The sequence below is a fragment of the Ochotona princeps genome, chromosome 17 (genome assembly GCF_030435755.1).
Source record: "Ochotona princeps isolate mOchPri1 chromosome 17, mOchPri1.hap1, whole genome shotgun sequence".
Classification (NCBI taxonomy): Eukaryota; Metazoa; Chordata; class Mammalia; order Lagomorpha; family Ochotonidae; genus Ochotona; species Ochotona princeps.
In genome coordinates this window covers 45,433,602-45,451,570 of record NC_080848.1, presented here as the reverse complement: position 1 = coordinate 45,451,570, position 17,969 = coordinate 45,433,602, and the positions used below count along the sequence as shown (strand labels likewise).

The window sequence follows — 17,969 nt, the reverse complement described above, 5'->3', positions numbered from 1 at the left end:
GGATGTATCCTGTGAAGACCCCTACAAATCAAGTATCATATTGGTGATTATCAGACGAGGCAAGTCAGATGCTATATGGATAAACTAGAAGCAACTCGCAGCTACTCCTTGGCTCTCCTGAGCAATGCACACGTGGGTGAACAGGTGCTGCCTCTGCAGCCACAGTGGATGGAACACTCAGATCTATGTCTAAGCAGGTGTCCCTCCAACCATGTTTCCATTTCAAGCTCAAACAGCTAGGATTGTAAAAGCTAAACATTTTTGGGGAAACCTCATAGCATGTTTTATTTGCTTACTATTTCTTCTTATTTCACTTTGTGTGTTCACACAGAAAAGGTGTCATTCCTCACCTGCACAAAGGTATTGAGTGGACTAGAAATGGGAAATACTCAGCTTTCAAACGATGTTTTAGCTTTTACTTATTTACAACTAGTGTAGCTTGAGACTGCATTATGGCAGTTGGGCATCTGTGGAGATACATATATTGCATACTTGAATTGATTGATCACGTGTTCCTTCCTTCCTCATAACTGTGTGTATGAGAAGAGTAAGTGAGCCTGTGTGTGTGAACTCATCGGAGGCGAGAGATTGGACTGCAGTTGATTTGCTGTTATCTGCCTAGCGGCTTTCCCCTCTGCCTTCATACAAATACCTCCATTGCGGCTCTGTACATGGGCAAGTGAGCCGTCCACACAGTGAGGGCTGTTCTTCTCCACTTGGCTTCTGGGACTGACCTAGGGGGAAGCATCTGCCTGTGTCAGACCAATCCAAGCTCTATACTGACTTTCAGGAAAAAATACTACATCTAAAACAGCCAAAAACACAGAACAAGCAATCCTGACTGAGGCTGTGGGCACTGGCTTTGGGTTACATTTTGTCTCTGACTGAGTTCCATGGTTCTCTGCTGCTCAACTTGAGTCAACCCTCCTTTCTGATTTGCCTGGATATGAGAACTGCTCCTGCATTTTGCTAAGCATCCTGCCAAGCATCTGTGTTCGGCCAATCTACTACATCTTGAAGACGATGATGAGAGAGATGTTGCTGGTTCTTCCTAAGTCATCCTCTGCCACTTGAGTTTAAACAGTTCTCTGCCCTTGCAGTTTCTCCAATTACTCTTCTTTGAAATATCTCATTGTTTGGTTACTTGAATTTACTTCACTTTCAGTAAAGTGTCATGTTCTCTCTGTTATCCTGAGTCCTTTACTGTTGTTACTTAGGCACATTAGCTTTAACATGGTCATTTCTTACATTTTAATCACGGAAAGCCTATATTCCACAAAGTACAGCAAAGCAAATTCCTTAGATTTTATGCTAAAGCAGTGAGGGCTTTTTTTTAAAATCTTAGTGGACATAGTATGGCCTTGATTGATTAAGGAGGTAAGAGTGAAGGTATTTCTACATCTAAACAAAAAGATTTGGTTTCAGTTCAGTAGAGCTGGGTTTAAATTGCTTTAACAAGAGCCAGTTCTCTTCATGTGAAAGCAGATAGTGTAAAGTGTGATATTTAAATACTACAGTGATGAAAAGTTTGGGGCAGTTGTTGTGAGCACAATAACACAGAGAATAGCACACAATACAGTTCCTGATACACACAGCTACTCAGCACACTTTGATTTATTTTTACTCGTGTTTCACATGCTGTGCCCGTCATCGAATGACTTCTGCATTACAGAGGATGGATTAGCATTCAGAACAGTGAAACATCTTCAATGTCACATCCAGCATGGCTCTACTCTGTCACACTCCAGACATTCATGAAACTTTTACTACAGTGTGACACATACATCACACCTAGGAATGTTGTACATTCCAGTTGGGCTCTGCTGAATAGTAACAGTGCCTGTGTTGGTGGGCTGCTGTGGGGTATCTCAGCACATGCACACAGCATGCGCTACAGATCAGATCAGAGGAAACGGTGATTCTCCTTTGACAAGAGTTTCTGTTCAAGGCTTAGAGCTCTAGTTTCTGCTCAAGAATCTTATAGAGGTGATTGTGAACAAAACTGTTCCCACTATGCTATATAACACTAGGGACTTTTTCTTTCACTCTGATTCTGATCTGATAATTATAATCCAAAATTCCTCTATACCTCCCATCTCTCCCAGCCTCTACAAAATCACAATACTCTATTCATCTTGAGGCTTCCATTATTTTATTTGATATGTATTTATTTTTAAATGTTACAGAGGTGGATGGATTGCAGATACATACAAGCCTCTGGGTGGGATGGGAAGGGATGTGTTGGGAGAAGATGGACAAGACAAAAGACCCTGCCTTGGGCCTAGCACGACGGCTCAGTGGCTAAAATCCTCACCTTACAAGCACCAGGATCCCCTATGGGCACTGATTTCTGTCCTGGCTGCTCCCCTACCCATTCAGCTCCTTGTGTGTAGCCTAGCAATGCAGTAGTTTGTGGCCCAAAGCTTTGGGACCCTGCATGTACATGGGAGATGCAGAACAAGCTCCGGCCTCCGGCTTCATATAAGCTCAGCTCTTGCTGTTGTGGCCACTTGCGGAGTGATCCAGTGGATGGAAGATCTTTGTGTCTGTCTCTCCTTCTCTCTTTGACTCTGCATTTCCAATAAAAATAAACAAAAATCTGGGCCAGGCACAGTGCCCTAGCAACTAAAATCCTTACCTTGAATGCACCAAGATCCCATTTGAGGTGTCGGTTCTAATCCCAGCAGGTCCACTTCCCATCCAGCTCCATGCTTGTGGCCTAGGAAAGCAGTCACAAATGGCCCAAAGCCTTGGGACTCTACACATGCGTGGTAGACCTGCAAGAAATTCCTGGCTCCTGGCTTTAGATCAGCACAACAGCGGCCGTTGTGGTCACTTGGGACCCTAGCAAGTGTTTCAGGCTAGCAGGAGTGTCCCCAAATATCCCCTACCCGACCTACTCGCAGTCCCTATTGTTGCACATGCTGACTGGTGCTGTAGCCCAGCACAGACGGGCCCAACCTCAACCCCAACATTCACTGCTGGAGGGTTGTGAACTAGCAGCAATCCCAAAGAACCTAACCAGCCCAAGAATGGCTCTCCTAAGCAGCATCAGGGGCTGCAACCCAGCCTGGTCTGGTGTGCCCCCAGTCCCAGCTCTTGCACTTCCAGGCAAGTGCTTTGGCCTGACCCAGGGAGGCCCTCTGGATTCACCTTCTGGTCTACTTCATCTCAGCTCCCTTGATTCACAGTGGGTTTACCAGCTGGGTCCATGAAAATCCTCAGTTGCCCATTCCTACATGTGCCAGTCCCTGAGACTCTACCAATGCATGCCCTTCCCCCCCATATGTGCTCATGTTGGCAGCGATGGTGTCTGGGAAGCTCTGGCTGGCGTGCACTCATGGTGGCATGGACAGCAATCTGTTCTTTCACTGTAGCTTCTTTTAAAAAATAGCAAAAACATAGAACAGGCAATTGTTCTGGACACAAGTAGAGTAAATGCAGAGTACTGCATCTAGGTAATATCCATTTTCTAAGCAATGCCTGAGCTATCTCATACAGCAAGCTCTAAGTCATCATTACCCACTGAAGCTGGGAGATTATACTTGTGTGTCATGAAACCGCAGTTTGCACTAATTTCTTATGCAACAGTAAAAACTATTCCGTTTTTTTAATTCTGTGCAGAAAAATGTAGGGTAAATAACTATGATAAAGATGAAGACAAGAGGAAACATTTCTCAACTCCAAATTTTATATATTCATAACATGCCTGAAGGCTATAAATGCCTCGTAGCTAAATCCTTGCCTTGCGTGTTCCGGGATGTCATGTGGGCACCTGTCCTGCCTACTCCCTACTTGTGTCCTTGGAAAGCAGTAGAGGATGGCAGAAAGTCCTGGGACCCTACACCCAAGTCGAGACCTGGCAGAAGCTCCTGGGCTCAGCTCGGCTCGGCTCTGGCCCTTGTGGCCATTTGGGGAGTGAATCAGTGGATGGAAGTTCTTTCTCTTTGTAAATCTGCCTTTCCAACAAAAATAAATTTTAAGTTTAAGTTGCTTCTCATGATGTATAAACAGCTAGTCCCAGAGTGAAAAAGAGAACACATCCTTTGGTATTTTCCTTTTTTATTAAAAATATTTATTTGTTATTATTATTATTTGAAAGGCAGATTTACAGAGAGAAGGAGAGAAGCACAGAGATCTTGCATGGCTGGCTCACTTTCCAAATGGCCACAATGGCCGGAGCTGAGCCAATCCAAAGCCAGGACTCTCATCAGGGCTCCCATGTGGGTGCAGGGGCCCAAGGACCTGGGCCGTCCTCCACTACTTTCCCACAAGCAGGAAGCTGGGTGCAAAGTGGAGCATCTGAGACATGACCCAGTGAGCACATGGGATGCCAGCACCTGCAGGTGAAAGATGAGCCTGGTAAGCCGCTACACCACCCCTCTATTCTTGTTTCAGGTTTGGGAAGCTTGTTCATCAGGTGACACAGAAATAGAAAGCAAAACACAGAGTCACATTTTGTTTTTTTTAAAGATTTATTTATTTTTATTTCAAAGTCACATATACAGAGAGGAAGAGAGACAGAGAAGAAGATCCTCCGTCTGATGATTCACTTCCCAAATGAGCGCAATGGTCAGTGCTGCGCCAATCCGGAACCAGGAGCCTCTTCCGGGTCTTCCACACGGGTCCAGAGTCCCAAGTCTTTGGGCTGTCCTTGACTGCCTTCCCAGGCCACAAGCAGGGAGCTGGATGGGTGGTGGAACTGCCGGGATTAGAACCGGCGCTCGTATAGGATCCCGGGGCGATCAAGGCGAGGACTTTAGCCACTAGGCCACGCCACCGGGCCCAGAGTCACATTTTAATCAGCTGTTTGCATCCTAAAGCGCTGCAACAACATCAGATATGCAAACTAGTAGCCTCAGAATATACAATCCGTCAGCACAGCTTAATACAGCATCTTCTCTGAAGGAATTCTGGTATATTGAATAAAGGTTTTTCTTTTTATTTCATCAAAAAGACATTCTTTCTTCCTGTTAAAATGGAAGCAAATTGCTAGGCAAGAACTGAGATTAGTCTTTGAAGAATCTATGTCACCCCATGTGCCTTTTCGATCGTGGAGCTTAATCTGTTTATCCTGTGAATACCGTGTAAAAGCTAACTCTAAATACTGACATAGCGGCCAAGGCTACCCTCACGTTCCAAACCATTTCTCTGAAACATTTTATTTTAGGTTCACCCATTTTGAACATTTTTCTATCTAACTGCTTATGTAAATTTACATATATACAGACACACGATTATTCCTGAAAGAAGGGAAATTAGAATATCCTAATGTGGTACTGATGGTAAAGATTACAGAGCGAGGGTCCAGCACAGTGGCCTAGCAGCTAAAGTGCTGGCCTCGCATGTGCCAGGAAGCTCTATGGGCACCAGTAGTAACCCCGGTATCACAAGCTCCGTGCTTGTGGCCTGGGAAAGCCGTCAAGGACGGCCCAAAGCCTTGGGAACCTGCACCTGCATGGGAGACCCTGAGGAAGCTCCTGGCTCCTGGTTTTGGATCGGTGCAGCTATGGCCATTGAGGTTACATGGGAAATGAATCATCGGATGGAAGATCTTCCTCTCTGTCTTTCCTCTTCTCTGTATAGCTGAATTTGCAATCTTCAAAAAAAAGGAGGGGTTAAAACGTGAAGAAAGATGTTAGGCAGAGTATGCTGTTGGGCGGCCTCTCTGCGCACTCTGGCAGAGGTGAGGGGGTTCTGCTGCAGCGACAGCGGCATGGAGGAGGAGAAGGAGAATGCAGGGTGCTATGCTGGGAGCTCGCCCAGGACGCTCGGTGGCGGCAGCAGCGACACCGGAGCGCGGGCGGGGCGGCCAGAGAGTCACGAGGTCGAGGTCAGCTCCGGGGTGTTGCGCACACCACGAGAGGCCGCGATGGCGAGCGCGAGCTCAACCGTCAGCGGCGACGGCGAGGCAGCGGCGCTGGGCCTCGAGCTGGCCACGCTCAGCCTGCTGCTGGGCGCGAGCCTGGCGGGCCACGTGCTGCTCGCGCTTCTTGTCCTGTGGGAGCGCAGCCTGCACGCGCCCTTACTGCCTGTGCTGCACCTGTGCCTGGCCGCCGGGCTGAGTGCCGCCGGGCTGAGCGCGCTCTCCTGCCAGTCCTGCTGGCTGCGCGCGCCTGGCCATGGGCCGCCCCGGGAGCCCTGCTGGGCTGCGCTGGGCTGCGGGCTGCTCTCCTTCCTGGCTTCAACGCCCCCTTCCTGCTGCTCGGAGTGGGTGTCTCCCACTACCTGGCCATGGCCCACCACTGCTTCTACGCTGAACTCCTGGCCAGCTGGCAGTACCCCACCATGCTGGTGTGTGTCTCCTGGGCGCTGGCACTGGCCGCGGCCTTCCTGCCCGTGCTGGACCACGGCCGAGACAAGCATGCGCCCTGTGCCCTGGAGCAGCGGACTCATGGCGCTTCAGGCGCTTGGCTTCCTGCTGTTATTCAGCATGGTGGTGGGTGCCACATACCTAGTCTACCTCTGTCTGCACTTCTTCATCCATGATCGCCACAAGATGGGACCTGCGCGCCTAGTCCCCACTATAACCCACGACTGGACATTCCACGTCCCAGTGCCACTGGCCCGGCAGCTGCCAACTGGACAGCGGGCTTTGGCCGTGGACCTATGCCACCCGTGCTCTTGGGCATCCTGGCGGTGGGGCGTGGCCATTGCACGCTGCCTGTTCGTGCTGGAGGAGTTCAACACTGAGAAGTGGTCCAAGCCAACCTTACGGCCTCAGTGTGGCTCACCTTCCCGCAGGCTGGCATCAACCCCATTGAGTGCTTCCTGTTCAACAGGGAGCTCAGGGACTGCTTCTGTGCCCAGTTCCCCTGCTGCCAGAGCCCCCAGGTGGTGCAGGCCTGCCGCCTTTGTGACTTGAAAGGCATTGGGCTGTGAGGGCTCCATGCAAACCCGGGAACTGGCACATCCGCAGCTCTGCCAACCTCTTCAGCCTGGACAACGATTCTGGAAAGATTTTCGGTTTTGAAGCTGCCTTGAAGGTGACTCTCAAAGTGAACAAACACCTGGATTGTACAGACCTGTGGTCTGTTTGTGGGTGGGTGGTTTGAGAATGGTGGAGGTGGGGTTGGGGTTAAAGAGGAGGTTCCATGTGCCAGGCTCGTCCCAGCTCCAGCCTCTCCCAGCAAAGGATGCTTTCAGGCATTCTGGGCGGCAGGAGGCTCCACCTTCTTGTCCTGGATCTTGGCATCTTCTTTGCCACGTGTGGTTGCTTTTCTCCTTTCTTTGAAGTGCAGGCTACACTCATTTGATCCTTGGACTAGTTGAAGGATCCTGGCCATTTCCTGCAGTAGCTGTCTCTAGGGTGACCTCCAAGTGACATTCTTCTTTCTTTTTTCTTTTTTGCAAAGGAGAAGAGGCTGGGGAGGGATTGGCTGCACATGTCCCATTTCTTGACCTTGTGTGCACCAGCTAGTGTGGGGTTCAGTTCAGTCACCCGCAGGAGCCTACACACATACTGGTGGATGCAGCTGCCTGGTCAGTTCTGTCCCAGCCCCATATCTCACACAAACTAGCAGGTGCTGTGGCCCAACTACCAGAGCCCTTTCAGAAACCTGGGTGCTGAGGGACCCTGGCAGTCCCTTCCCCTGGGTGAGCTCCTCACATGACCTTGAACTCCTGGGCACCACCATCTAAGGATCAGGCCTGGGGTCAGCGTGGCCGGCATGTGCATCCATGCTCATAGCGGCTCTTCCCCAGCAGGGCAGTGCAGACCCCTGGGGTCAGCAGGTCTCTGCCTGTGGCTGGGGGCTGTGAAGCTTCTGACCACTCAACAGGAACCTGGGGAAACTGCTGCAGCTGGGCTCTGAGGGGCACAAAATGGGAGCAAATGCATTCCAAACAATTTATTTGGCAGCAAGAGAGTGAAAACTCCTAAGAGTTCCTTCAGGAGGGCACAAGGGGGCACAGCCTGGTGACTCCAGGCTCAGTGCCTGGACTCAGGTGCCTAGTCGGCCAAGAGGAGTCAGGGAGGGGCCAGCGAGGAGGCCTCCAGCTAGGGAGCACAGACGGGGCTGTTCTCCCATCAGGGAGGCTCGGGGAGGCAACAGCCCATCAGCATCACCATGCTGCAGGAGAGTCCGGTGGAAGTCTTGGCAGGAAGCCGTCTTCAGCCCTGTGTCTGGGCCCCGGATGGCCTGCATGAGCCTTGGACCAACAGGCTTGAAGGAATGCAGGGAAGGGACCCGTGGGCCCTCCTGGCTGCCCAGCTCTGGGGCCGGGCCCTCTGTGCCATGCACAGGCACCGGGAGATTGGACAGACTCCACCACCGGAGCAGCCTTCCTCTGTGCCATACGCTCCATGGGGCCCTGGTGGGGCTGGACGCACGTGCAACCCCCCATGCCTGCACTGGAGCATCTCGGTCAAGGTACTCAAAGATGTCTTCCTCGCAAGAGTTTTCCTCCTTGTCTGTATCTTCTACCCAATCAACACAGACGGAGGGTGGTTCTGAAAAGCTAGTGTTGGCGAGGGAAGCTGGAGACTCAGGGCGCTGGCCCAGCGGCCTGGGGTCCTGAGCTGTCTCCCTGCCCTGCAGGGCTGTGGGGAAAGCAGCAGGCCTCTCAGGGACGTGGCCCTGCCCATGGCCCTGGCTGCACGCCTCACTGGGCTTTGCTGAAAGGAAAAGAAAGAGCAGGTTTGCTTCTCCACAGGGACCAAGTGGCCTGCAGGGTAAACCGCCCACACCTAATCCCTCGGGTCCCTAATGCCAGGGGTGACATGAGGACACCCTCCAGGCTGCTGACCCTGAAACTGGCTGTGTGTGGCCTGGGCCAGGGTAGTGTCAGGGGCACTTCTAAATCCCCTGGATGGCTCCCTGCATGGCCCCCTAGATGTGCATGGGCCCTGAGCGCCCTTCCTCTCAGGCTCATTTCTGGGTCACATGGCATCCACTGAGGATCCGTGGGTGCCCCTGTCACCTAACCCCCTGCTTCTGTGTGCCCCATCATGGGAATGGCTGGCCAAGGAGCTGTGAGTTCCCCCTAAATGGCCAGAATGAATCTGAATGCTCCAGAGTTGGTGGGAAGAGCCAGCGTGTTGGGCAGAGATGCAGTCCCGGGCAGCCCTGGGAGACAGGGCAGGCTCTCCTTCACAGTGCGGGGCAGGGCAGGCTCTGTGCTCCCAGTCCCTGGGCCTCTGCCACCTGAGGACATAACATGAACCCCGTGTGCTGGACTATTCAGCCATCACCATCTCTGCTCCCCCAGGACACAGGGAAGGCACCCGCTGGGAGGCACAGCTGGGCCTCGCCTGTTCCTGCCCAGGCCTGCCCCTGGGCCCACTCTACATCCTCCAGCTGGGACAAACCATCTCTGTTTCGCATGGCTGACCCAGGCTCTCCAGCCATCTCCAGCAGCAGCTGTGAGCAGGTACAGGGACTCCCATCACACACAGGTGCCCTCAGAGGCCTTGGCCCCAGCTGAGGCTGCAATGCCACACTCAGCCACACTCTGGGTTGTACTCAAGGACATTCAGTCCTGGGCCCACATGTGGAGTCAGGGAGACTGAGCCTTCCAGGTGGGGAGGCGCCTCTGTGGGGATAGGAGAGCCCCTGCACCTTCCCCACATGAGCACATCTGGAAGCTGCCTGAGGCCCAGCCAGGCCTTGAGATCAGAAGCTTCTCAAACAGAACCGAGGAGCAGGGGAACACAGGGCCATGAGGAGGAGGTAGAAGGCCCCACAGCCAGGTCCTCCCACTGCTGACACGCCCAAGGGAGGATCGGGCCTGAGTCCTGGGCAGAGCCCCCACCTGCGGGAGGCAGCAGGCACTTTCGCTTGGCCAGCTCATGCTTGGACGCCTGCAGCTGCTTGATGACAGCGTCATCGTCCACATCCCAGTCTTGCCTCAGGGTCACCTGCAGGAACTCCCTGATGTGGTTCCGGGTCCTCTTGAGCAGGCGCTCTAGGCAAGAGGGTGGCTGTCAGACAGGCAGGGTCCACAGGGATGGCCCAGCAGCCACAGCTGCTCCAAACCCTGTCCCTGCACTAATAGCTGCCAGCTGCTGCCCCGGGAACCCATGGGTGTCAAGCCAAGCATGGAAGGGACTGGGCAGGGCCACACTGCCGGGGAGTGACCCTGCTGATGCCTCCCTGTGGACTGTGCTGGACTGATGGGGTATCCCAGGGACATTCTCAGTGCCCTCCCGGGTACCAGGGCTCCCGAGGCCTCCTCATCCCCACCTAAAGCCCTGTTCCCTGGGCATCTCCAGGGGACCCCAGCTCCTCTCCCCTGGCACTCTGGCCTCTCCAGCCCTGGGCACTTACTTTGGTTCAGTTTCAAGGCCACATAGCCCATGGTGCTGAGCACGTGTGCCCCTTCCAGGATAAAAATATCCCATATCCTCAGGGCCAGCGGGAACGGCACCTAGGAAGAGCAGGTGTGAGAGGACTCCACCCATCCAGGCCTGAGCTGGACCCCAGGTGCTGCAGGGGGGACAGTGCCCATGCCCCACCACAGGTGCAGACCCTGGAAGCTGCCTCACATGAAGCCATAGGTTCCTATGTGGGGACTCCTCTCGCTAGCTGCTGGGGCCACGTCTGTCAGCCACATCTGAGCATGCAAGCCCAGAGAGAGGAGGACTGAGGCTTGGCCAGCACAGACAGTGCCATGAGGGCCATGGAGAGGGCTCTGTGTGTTGGAGGACATGGGAAGGCAGATGCCACTGTGACCTGTGTGTGACATCAGGGCCCTGTGTCCAATCCAGCAGTGAGGCCGCAGCACAGCTCCACCCTGCAGAGGCTGCCCAGGCCTTGGGCATCTCCTGCCTCCTCCTGCAGGCTCAGGGCTTGGTCAGGCTTCTCCAGCAGTGTGCCCAGGGCACCTGTCCCTCCCTGCTGGCTGGGAGACTCAGCATCTACTTGGGCCACCCCCTGCAGAGCAGGGTCTCCCTGTGTAGAGCAGAGTCCCTCCTGGGTCTGCTGAGGTGGGTGAGCTCAGCTCTACTGTGGACAGCATGTAGGGGGTGCGGGCAGGAAGTCAGGCCCTGGGACAGAAGATTCCCTGGGTTAGGGATTCCTGGGGCCACTTACCTCATCCAGAAAACCTTGGGTAAACCAGCGGGCGATGGTGTCACCGAACTTCACTCCCTGCTTCTCCTGAGAAAGAGGCAGGGGGAGCTGAGAGCTGGGAGCAGGCCTAACCTGCTGCAGTGCATGTTGGAGGACATGGGAGGTTAGACATCATGTGGGCTGAGTCCCTTAGCTGTGCCCACGGGGTGCAGGGAGCCCGGGAGCAGATGCATCTGCACCTCACGGCCACACAGGTTTCTTGAAACCTTTACAATCTCAGTGGACCATGATCTGGAAAGCAAGGCTAATGCCCACACTGGCGCAGACCTGAGGAACCAAGGAAAGGCTTGGCAGCACAGGCCTACGTGTATAAACGAGGACTGGAGATTTGGTGGGACTCCATCCATGTGTCCAGGGCCCTGAAGCAGAGCAAGGAGGCTCTCACTCACCAGGTGTTTTCCAAGAGTTGGGAGTGTGCGGTGCACGATGTGTCCCAAGTGTTCCAGGAGTGTCTCCAGCATCGGTGATCCCGGTTTGTAGAGCCCTGAGTAGGATCAGCCCCAGGCCTGGGATCAGAGCCATTTCCCAGGAAGGCAGCACAGCCACAGGCAGGGCCAGAGGAGACTCTCAGGGGACAGGTGGGTGGACAGATGGCCAGGGAGAGAAACCTCAGGATGTGGGTGCATACAGGACTGTGTGGGAGGCAATCGAGGCTGCCCCGGGTGACTGTGGGAAACACTGCAGCCAGACTCGGTGCATCGTGACCATGCCAGCGTGCATGAGTTGGGCAGGGGGTTTGCGTAGTGGGGCTGCTGCCTTGGTGTTCAGTGGGTGGGAGTCTGGGGAGACCCTTGGAGGCACAGAGGCCAGTGTGGATATGAGTCAATTGGACACGGACAGGACCTATTGGTCTGGAGGTGCCCACACAGGTGAGAGCCAGAGCAAAGCTGCAGGGCCTTGGGTGATGGGGAGGGCAGTGTGTGGCTCAGCACAGGAGGCCTCTGCCAGCCCTGGCATCTAAGGAACTCTCCAAAGGGAGTTTTCCTCCACACCAGGAGCCAGTGAGGACACAGACCCAGGCACCTGACTACGTGTCGGGAGTGGACTTGGCTGTGCAGGGCCCACCCCTCCCATCTACCTACCAGACATTGAGTATTTTTCGTTCTCCATCAGCTGCACCAGGGCCCAAAACGCGTCCTCCTCACCAAGCCACATCAGCAACAGTGCCACGATGTGACTCAGGCCCTGGTCATAGCCAACCACCTCCTGCAAGAGCCCAGAACATTGTGTCAGCATAACTCAGGTGGGTTGGGTGACCTCCCTGGGAGGGTTGGTCACCTGCTGAAGGGAGTAGGAGGATGGAGGAGGGAACCCCTGGGCCTGTCGTGTCCCTGGCTGTCAGGGCTTTAAGAATTGGAGTGTGTGGGGCCCAGCGGCACAGTCTAGTGGCTAAAGTCCTCGCCTTGAACGCCCCGGGATCCCATATGGGCACCGGTTCTAATCCCAGCAGCTCCACTTCCCATTCAGCTTCCTGCTTGTGGCCTTGGAAAGCAGTTGAGGATGGCCCAGATCCTGCACCCATGTGGGAGACCCGAAAGAGGTTCCTGGTTCCTGGCTTGGGATCGGCGCAGCACTGGCTGTTGTGCGCACTTGGGGAGTAAATCATCAGATGGAAGATCTTCCTCTCTGTCTCTCTGCCCCTCTGTATATCTGACTTTGTAATAAAAAATGGATCAATCTTTAAAAAAAAAAAAGAATTGGAGTGTGTGCCAGGTTCCCACATTCCTGGAGAGTGCCCTGCAGGGCCTCAGCTCAGGAAGTGGCTGGGGGAGACAAGAGGCAAGCACATGTGTGTACCCCAAGAGTTCAGGGTGGGGCAGGCTGCTGTGGGAATCCAGGCTGCACCCCTAAGGCAGCTCCTGCAGCTCTGTGTTCTATAGGTGCCCTAGTGGGTACCACTTCAGACAGAAGGAAGAAGCACTCGGGTCAGGCCTGCCAGGACCAGAGCAGAGAACAGACACATCATGAATGTGGATCCATGCTGTCTGGCCACCACTCATTCAGGCACCAGGCAGGGTTCCTGGGGCTGAGTCAGGGGGATGGGGATGCCCAGACCTTGTTGGGGGTCTCCCGAGGTGTCCGGCAGCTGCACCCAACATGGGAAACCTCTGAGTGGGTTTGTGACATCATGGAATTGTGTGGAGTGGCATTCAGTCCCATGGCACCTGCCACGTGTCTGATGGGGGCCACAGACTGCCCAGGCTTGACTGTGATGAGCACTGCAAAGTGGCACAGCTTGCCCATCCTCCCTGTGGAACACTGGTACTCTGAGAAGCATCCTCCACCCTGCCTGCTCCTGGGCTACAGAGAGCAGATCACGGGGAAGGCACTCCTCTTTCCAGAACTCGAGGTGGGGTCCAGAGCTTGGCCCTGCACCTAGTCTCTCCAGTGTGGATTACAGAGTCCCCAACAAGCCCACCTTGGTTCTCTGTGACAAGGGACTCCCTGGATGGACAGCCCAGAAACAGAGCCTGGAAAAGGCATTTGAGAATACTCACGGGATTGTACATCGCATAGGCTGCCAGCACTTCAAATAAGGCCCGTTGTCTGCAAGACAGAGAAGGCGGCGCTGCTTCCTTGCCACCCATCACACCCTGCCAGTCCCACAGAAGGCCCAGTCCACTGCTCTGCCGCAGCAGCAGGGCTGTGCTCAGGGCACCTGCATGTTCTGCACTGTCTGGGTGAGGGCTGCCCACCAGGGCCCACACACATCTCAGGGGTGCGGTGTGTGCAGTTGGACCTTCCTTCTGCTGGCTTTCCATTTTGCACAGCCAAGGTGCAGTCCGAGGGTTTTCCATGCCTCAGAGAGTCACCACCCACAGCCAGTTCAGCCATGTGAGGAGCAGTTCCTGGGCCCAGCAGTCTCCATGGAGTCTTTGGCATGTCTCACCCTCCACCAGCCTGGGCCACCCTTGCCTCATCCTTGCCTCATCCTTGCCTCTGGCCGTGGCCTCTTTCAGCTCTCCTTGAATGGCTCACAGCATCAACGGCTGGCCTTGAGGGTCTGTCTCCTGACTCGCCAGAACACACCCGAGTTCCCTCTGGTCAGCAGAGGAGGGACCTGGGCTTCCTGCCTCTCCCTGAATCTCTGATCCCTGTCTCGGGATCAGACGCCACACAGATGAGCCGTTCCCAGGTGACCATCACCCAGGCTACCTCCATGTTTCGTGAGTGTGAACACAGCAGAGGACCCGAGTAGGCGGTTCTTCTTTGCACTGGGTTCCTCAGTGGCTGGGGAAGTGTGCATGCGTGTGGTGTGTTCCCATGGGAATTGGATGTCGCTCTCTGTGAGCATCTGCTCAGGGTGCTGTTGAGCACCAGGACCTCCGCCCCTTTCTCCTCGCAATGACCCAGACCCGTGTCTGTGTCCCACACTCACGGCCACAGTGTCCTGATTGGATCATTTCACCATTCTAGCAGCAAGTGCAGGCACCCATGTTGATTCAGGCACTAAGCCTGTGTCCCTTGGGGACGAGATGCATTGCCTGTACTTTCACGCAGTGTCCCCCCACCCTCCCCCGAGCCTGTGTCCCTGGGTGCTGGCAGACTGTCCATTGCTCTTGGTTAACAATTGCGCTGAAGGGTTCTTTGCATATTCTGGCAGTCATACCATGATGACGTGTGAGTGCCATAGGTTATCTTCCCTTGAGTTTCTTTTCCTTTCATTCTCTCCATGGCGTCTTTGGAAATTGTATAGAGTATAAATAAGGCCTATGGGTCTACTATTTTTCATCATAAATGCCCTGTGCTTTAGGCCTGCATCCAGTCTCCCCCAGATCCCTGGTGCCTCCACAGCCCCCAGGACCCCAGCAGCCCAGAGGCCTTACTTCATTCCATAGCACTCTCTGAAAAGCACGTGATTTGGGAACGTCCACTGCACCGCAATGTCAATCAGGTGGAATTGATCGCAATGCAGACGGGCCTGCTCTTTCAGCATCTGCACAGGGGACAACTATGGTCAGCATCAGGCCAACGGCATGACCACGTCCCTCTGCCAAGTCCCCTCCAGCCCACAGCACTGCTCAGGCATCAGCCCCAACCAGGTCTCAGCTCCTCCCCACTGGGTCCTCAGCCACACCCTCATCAGCCTCAGTGCTGCCCCCTGCAGGAGAACCCATCTTCATCCAGACAGTGGAAGCTGCCCTTGGCTTTGACCTGACCCTGGGCAATGACTTGCTCCCAGCCCAGCTCTCAGGGGCAGCTACCAACTCAAGACTTGGCGTTGGTGATGTGAGGGATACGACTGGCAACACCAGTGGGCCCTGTTTCCTGATGGCAGCTCAGGAGGGTGACAGTTGGCCCTTGTTGCCAACCCTCTCAGGTCCTGGCTCCCACATCTCCCAGCAGTTGCTGACGGCTGAGTGTGACAAGTGGACCAGCCACTTCAGATGTGGGCATTGCTGGGTGATGCAAGGCCAGGAGAAGGCAGGCCCCGGTGAGGGCAGGCCAGGTAGCACAGAGCCTGTGGAGGGTCAGAGTGTCATGCTGCAGCCTCCTGTCCATCATGGACCTACCTAGCCACTGCTCAGTGCCTGCCCCGTGCCAAGCTGCCCAGGTGTGCCCAACAGGGAGAAGGGCATGGCCTAGTCAGAAGCACAGGTGGCCAGGCATGGCAGGGTCTGAGGAGCAGGAGCCTGGGAGATGAAGGCAGGACGAGCAGGCGAGCCAGGCTCCATTGCTGAAACACCCACCTTTGGGCACCCAGGCTCCTGCTGAGGCCTGAACAGGGCAGGTGCTTGCAGACTGAGGGCAGAGCCGTACCTCAAATGTCCCCGGGTTCTGGGCCTTCTTTGCATCCACATCCAGAAGTATTTTCCACACTTTACCTCGCACCCTGCTGGGGATTCCCTTGCAGCATCTCTGGTGGAACTGCAGGAGAGAGGGGGCTCAGGAGAGTAGGGCCATGGACACTTTGGGGGAGACGCATCAGGGGAGGGACCAGAGGGGGGAATCCATGGACTCCATGTGGTGTCAGCAGAGGGAGGGTCTGCCTGGGCCTGGTGACCCACAGTGAGAGGAGGGGCAAGGCTGAGGGCCCAGGTTGGCATGCACTGCCTGCTCTCTGTGGGATCTGCATCTGGGCATTAACACAGTGGTGACCCTGGCCTGTTTCCTAGGAGAGTCCCCTGCATGTGTGGACATGGGGTTTAGGTGACCCATGTTCTTCAGGGCAGGACAGTTAACCCCGGGTGTCTGAGAGGCAGAGATGTCCAGCCCAGCAAAGGGCACTGCTCATCCCTGTGCTGCTCAGTGTGGTCCCCAGGGGGCGCTCCCTTCCACAGTACCTTCTCAGTGCTGCGGTACTTGCAATAGTTTTCCAACATTTTGACCCACTTTCGGAGTCTCCGAGAATCCTTCCGTCTTTGCTGCAAAAGGAGAGAGGATGGGATGATTCCAGTGTCCGGAAGGAGCCCTGGATGTCACAGAGCTTGTGGCTCTCACCCCCACAGGTGCCTGCAAGCAGGGCAGGGGCAGCACCTTGTGGCTCCCACTGCCCACCTCCTGCACCCACGTGCTCCCCAGCTCTGCTTACCAGAGGAGGGGCCCATGGCCAAGGACTGGCTCTCACCTTAGTCCCCAGGACACTGTCCCTGGGCTGTGACTTCTCCCTGGAAAGGAAGGGCATGGAAGCAGAGCCGTGAGTCTCAGACCGGGCACTTCTACCTCCAAAGGCGTCAGGGAAGAACCAGCCGCATCACCTCAGTCCAGGGAAGTGAGAAGGGAAGAGGGGAGGCGGCCATCCTGCTGGCCCATGCCAGGCAGGCCTTGGTGGCTGTGAGCTCAGGGCTCCAGGGCCAGGCAGTTGCTGTCTGTGGCGTCTAGTGCTGGCATCAGGCCCATGCCCTGGGGAGTGGCAGCCCCTCTGCAGCAGCTGTGAGGCTACTGGCCTGAGCAGGCACAGGACACCCAGGGGCGAGGGACTGTGTGCCCATGTCAGCCATCCAAGGAGTCAGCCTGGAATAAGCCAAGTCTGGCCGGCCCCCTGACACCTGCTCAGAGTGTGCCCCCTGGGATTGGGGTACCTGGGTCCACCTCAACCCTCCTAGCGACCACCTGCTCTCCCTACTTCCCTTAGCTCACTGTGCATGAAGTGCCTGTTCCCACTTCAGATGCCTCCATCTGCCAAGACCTTGGCCATTTCTCCCACTCAGGGTCTATGCTTGCCTGGGTTCTGAAGCTCCTGGAGCCACTATCCCCTGCCTAACCCAGTCCTAGGGTGGGCAGCTAAGGCATGTCCAGGGTCAGCCTGAGATCCACCCCTCCTACTCACTCACACCCATCTCTGGGCCTCTCTGCAGTGCAGCACAGCTGTGGGGTGGGGCAGCCTCAGAGCCTGGCTCCTGCACCCCAGCCACACACTCCCCCCAACACAGACCAGGACCTTGTCTACAAACCCCCCTGCCCTGTGTTTGGAGGCCCCAGGCAGTTCATAGTCCTGAGACCATGCCCTGGCTCTCCCTCAGATCTGACTCAGCAGCACTTTAGCCTGACTCCTGTACCCCAGGCACCTGCTGGACAACTGCTCCCCGGGCAGGCTGGTGCCCAGTGCTGGGCACACAGCTCTGTGATGCTGATGGTCGGGCCACACCTCCTGGGAACAGTGCTAGACCATCCGAGGGACCTCAGAATCAAAATCTCAACCATTTGTTCATGGCTCATTGCTACTAAGAAACTGTGACAGCTCTCAGACCAAACGGCCTATGTGACCTTTAGCACTGAAGGGCTCCAATTCTCCTGAATCAAGGCCCAAGGCTGGTGATCTTACTGGTGGCTCCCAGGAATTAAGTGGGTGGTTACCTTAATTGCTGAACCAGAGAAGAGCCAGGCATGGGCTGTGCAGCTGAGATAGGTAGGGAACGTCTGGTATTTCCCTCTCCTTGCAGACTATTGTGAATT

General features: G+C 55.1%; 1 protein-coding gene and 1 pseudogene across 1 annotated transcript in view; both read left to right on the top strand.

Moving 5' to 3' along the window:
- The window catches only part of LOC131482427 (USP6 N-terminal-like protein), a 409,820-nt gene that overhangs the window by 281,284 nt on the left and 110,567 nt on the right, over nucleotides 1-17,969 (top strand). The gene's annotated exons all lie outside the window — the stretch shown is intronic.
- On the top strand, nucleotides 5,873-6,882 carry LOC131482311 (probable G-protein coupled receptor 27; annotated as a pseudogene).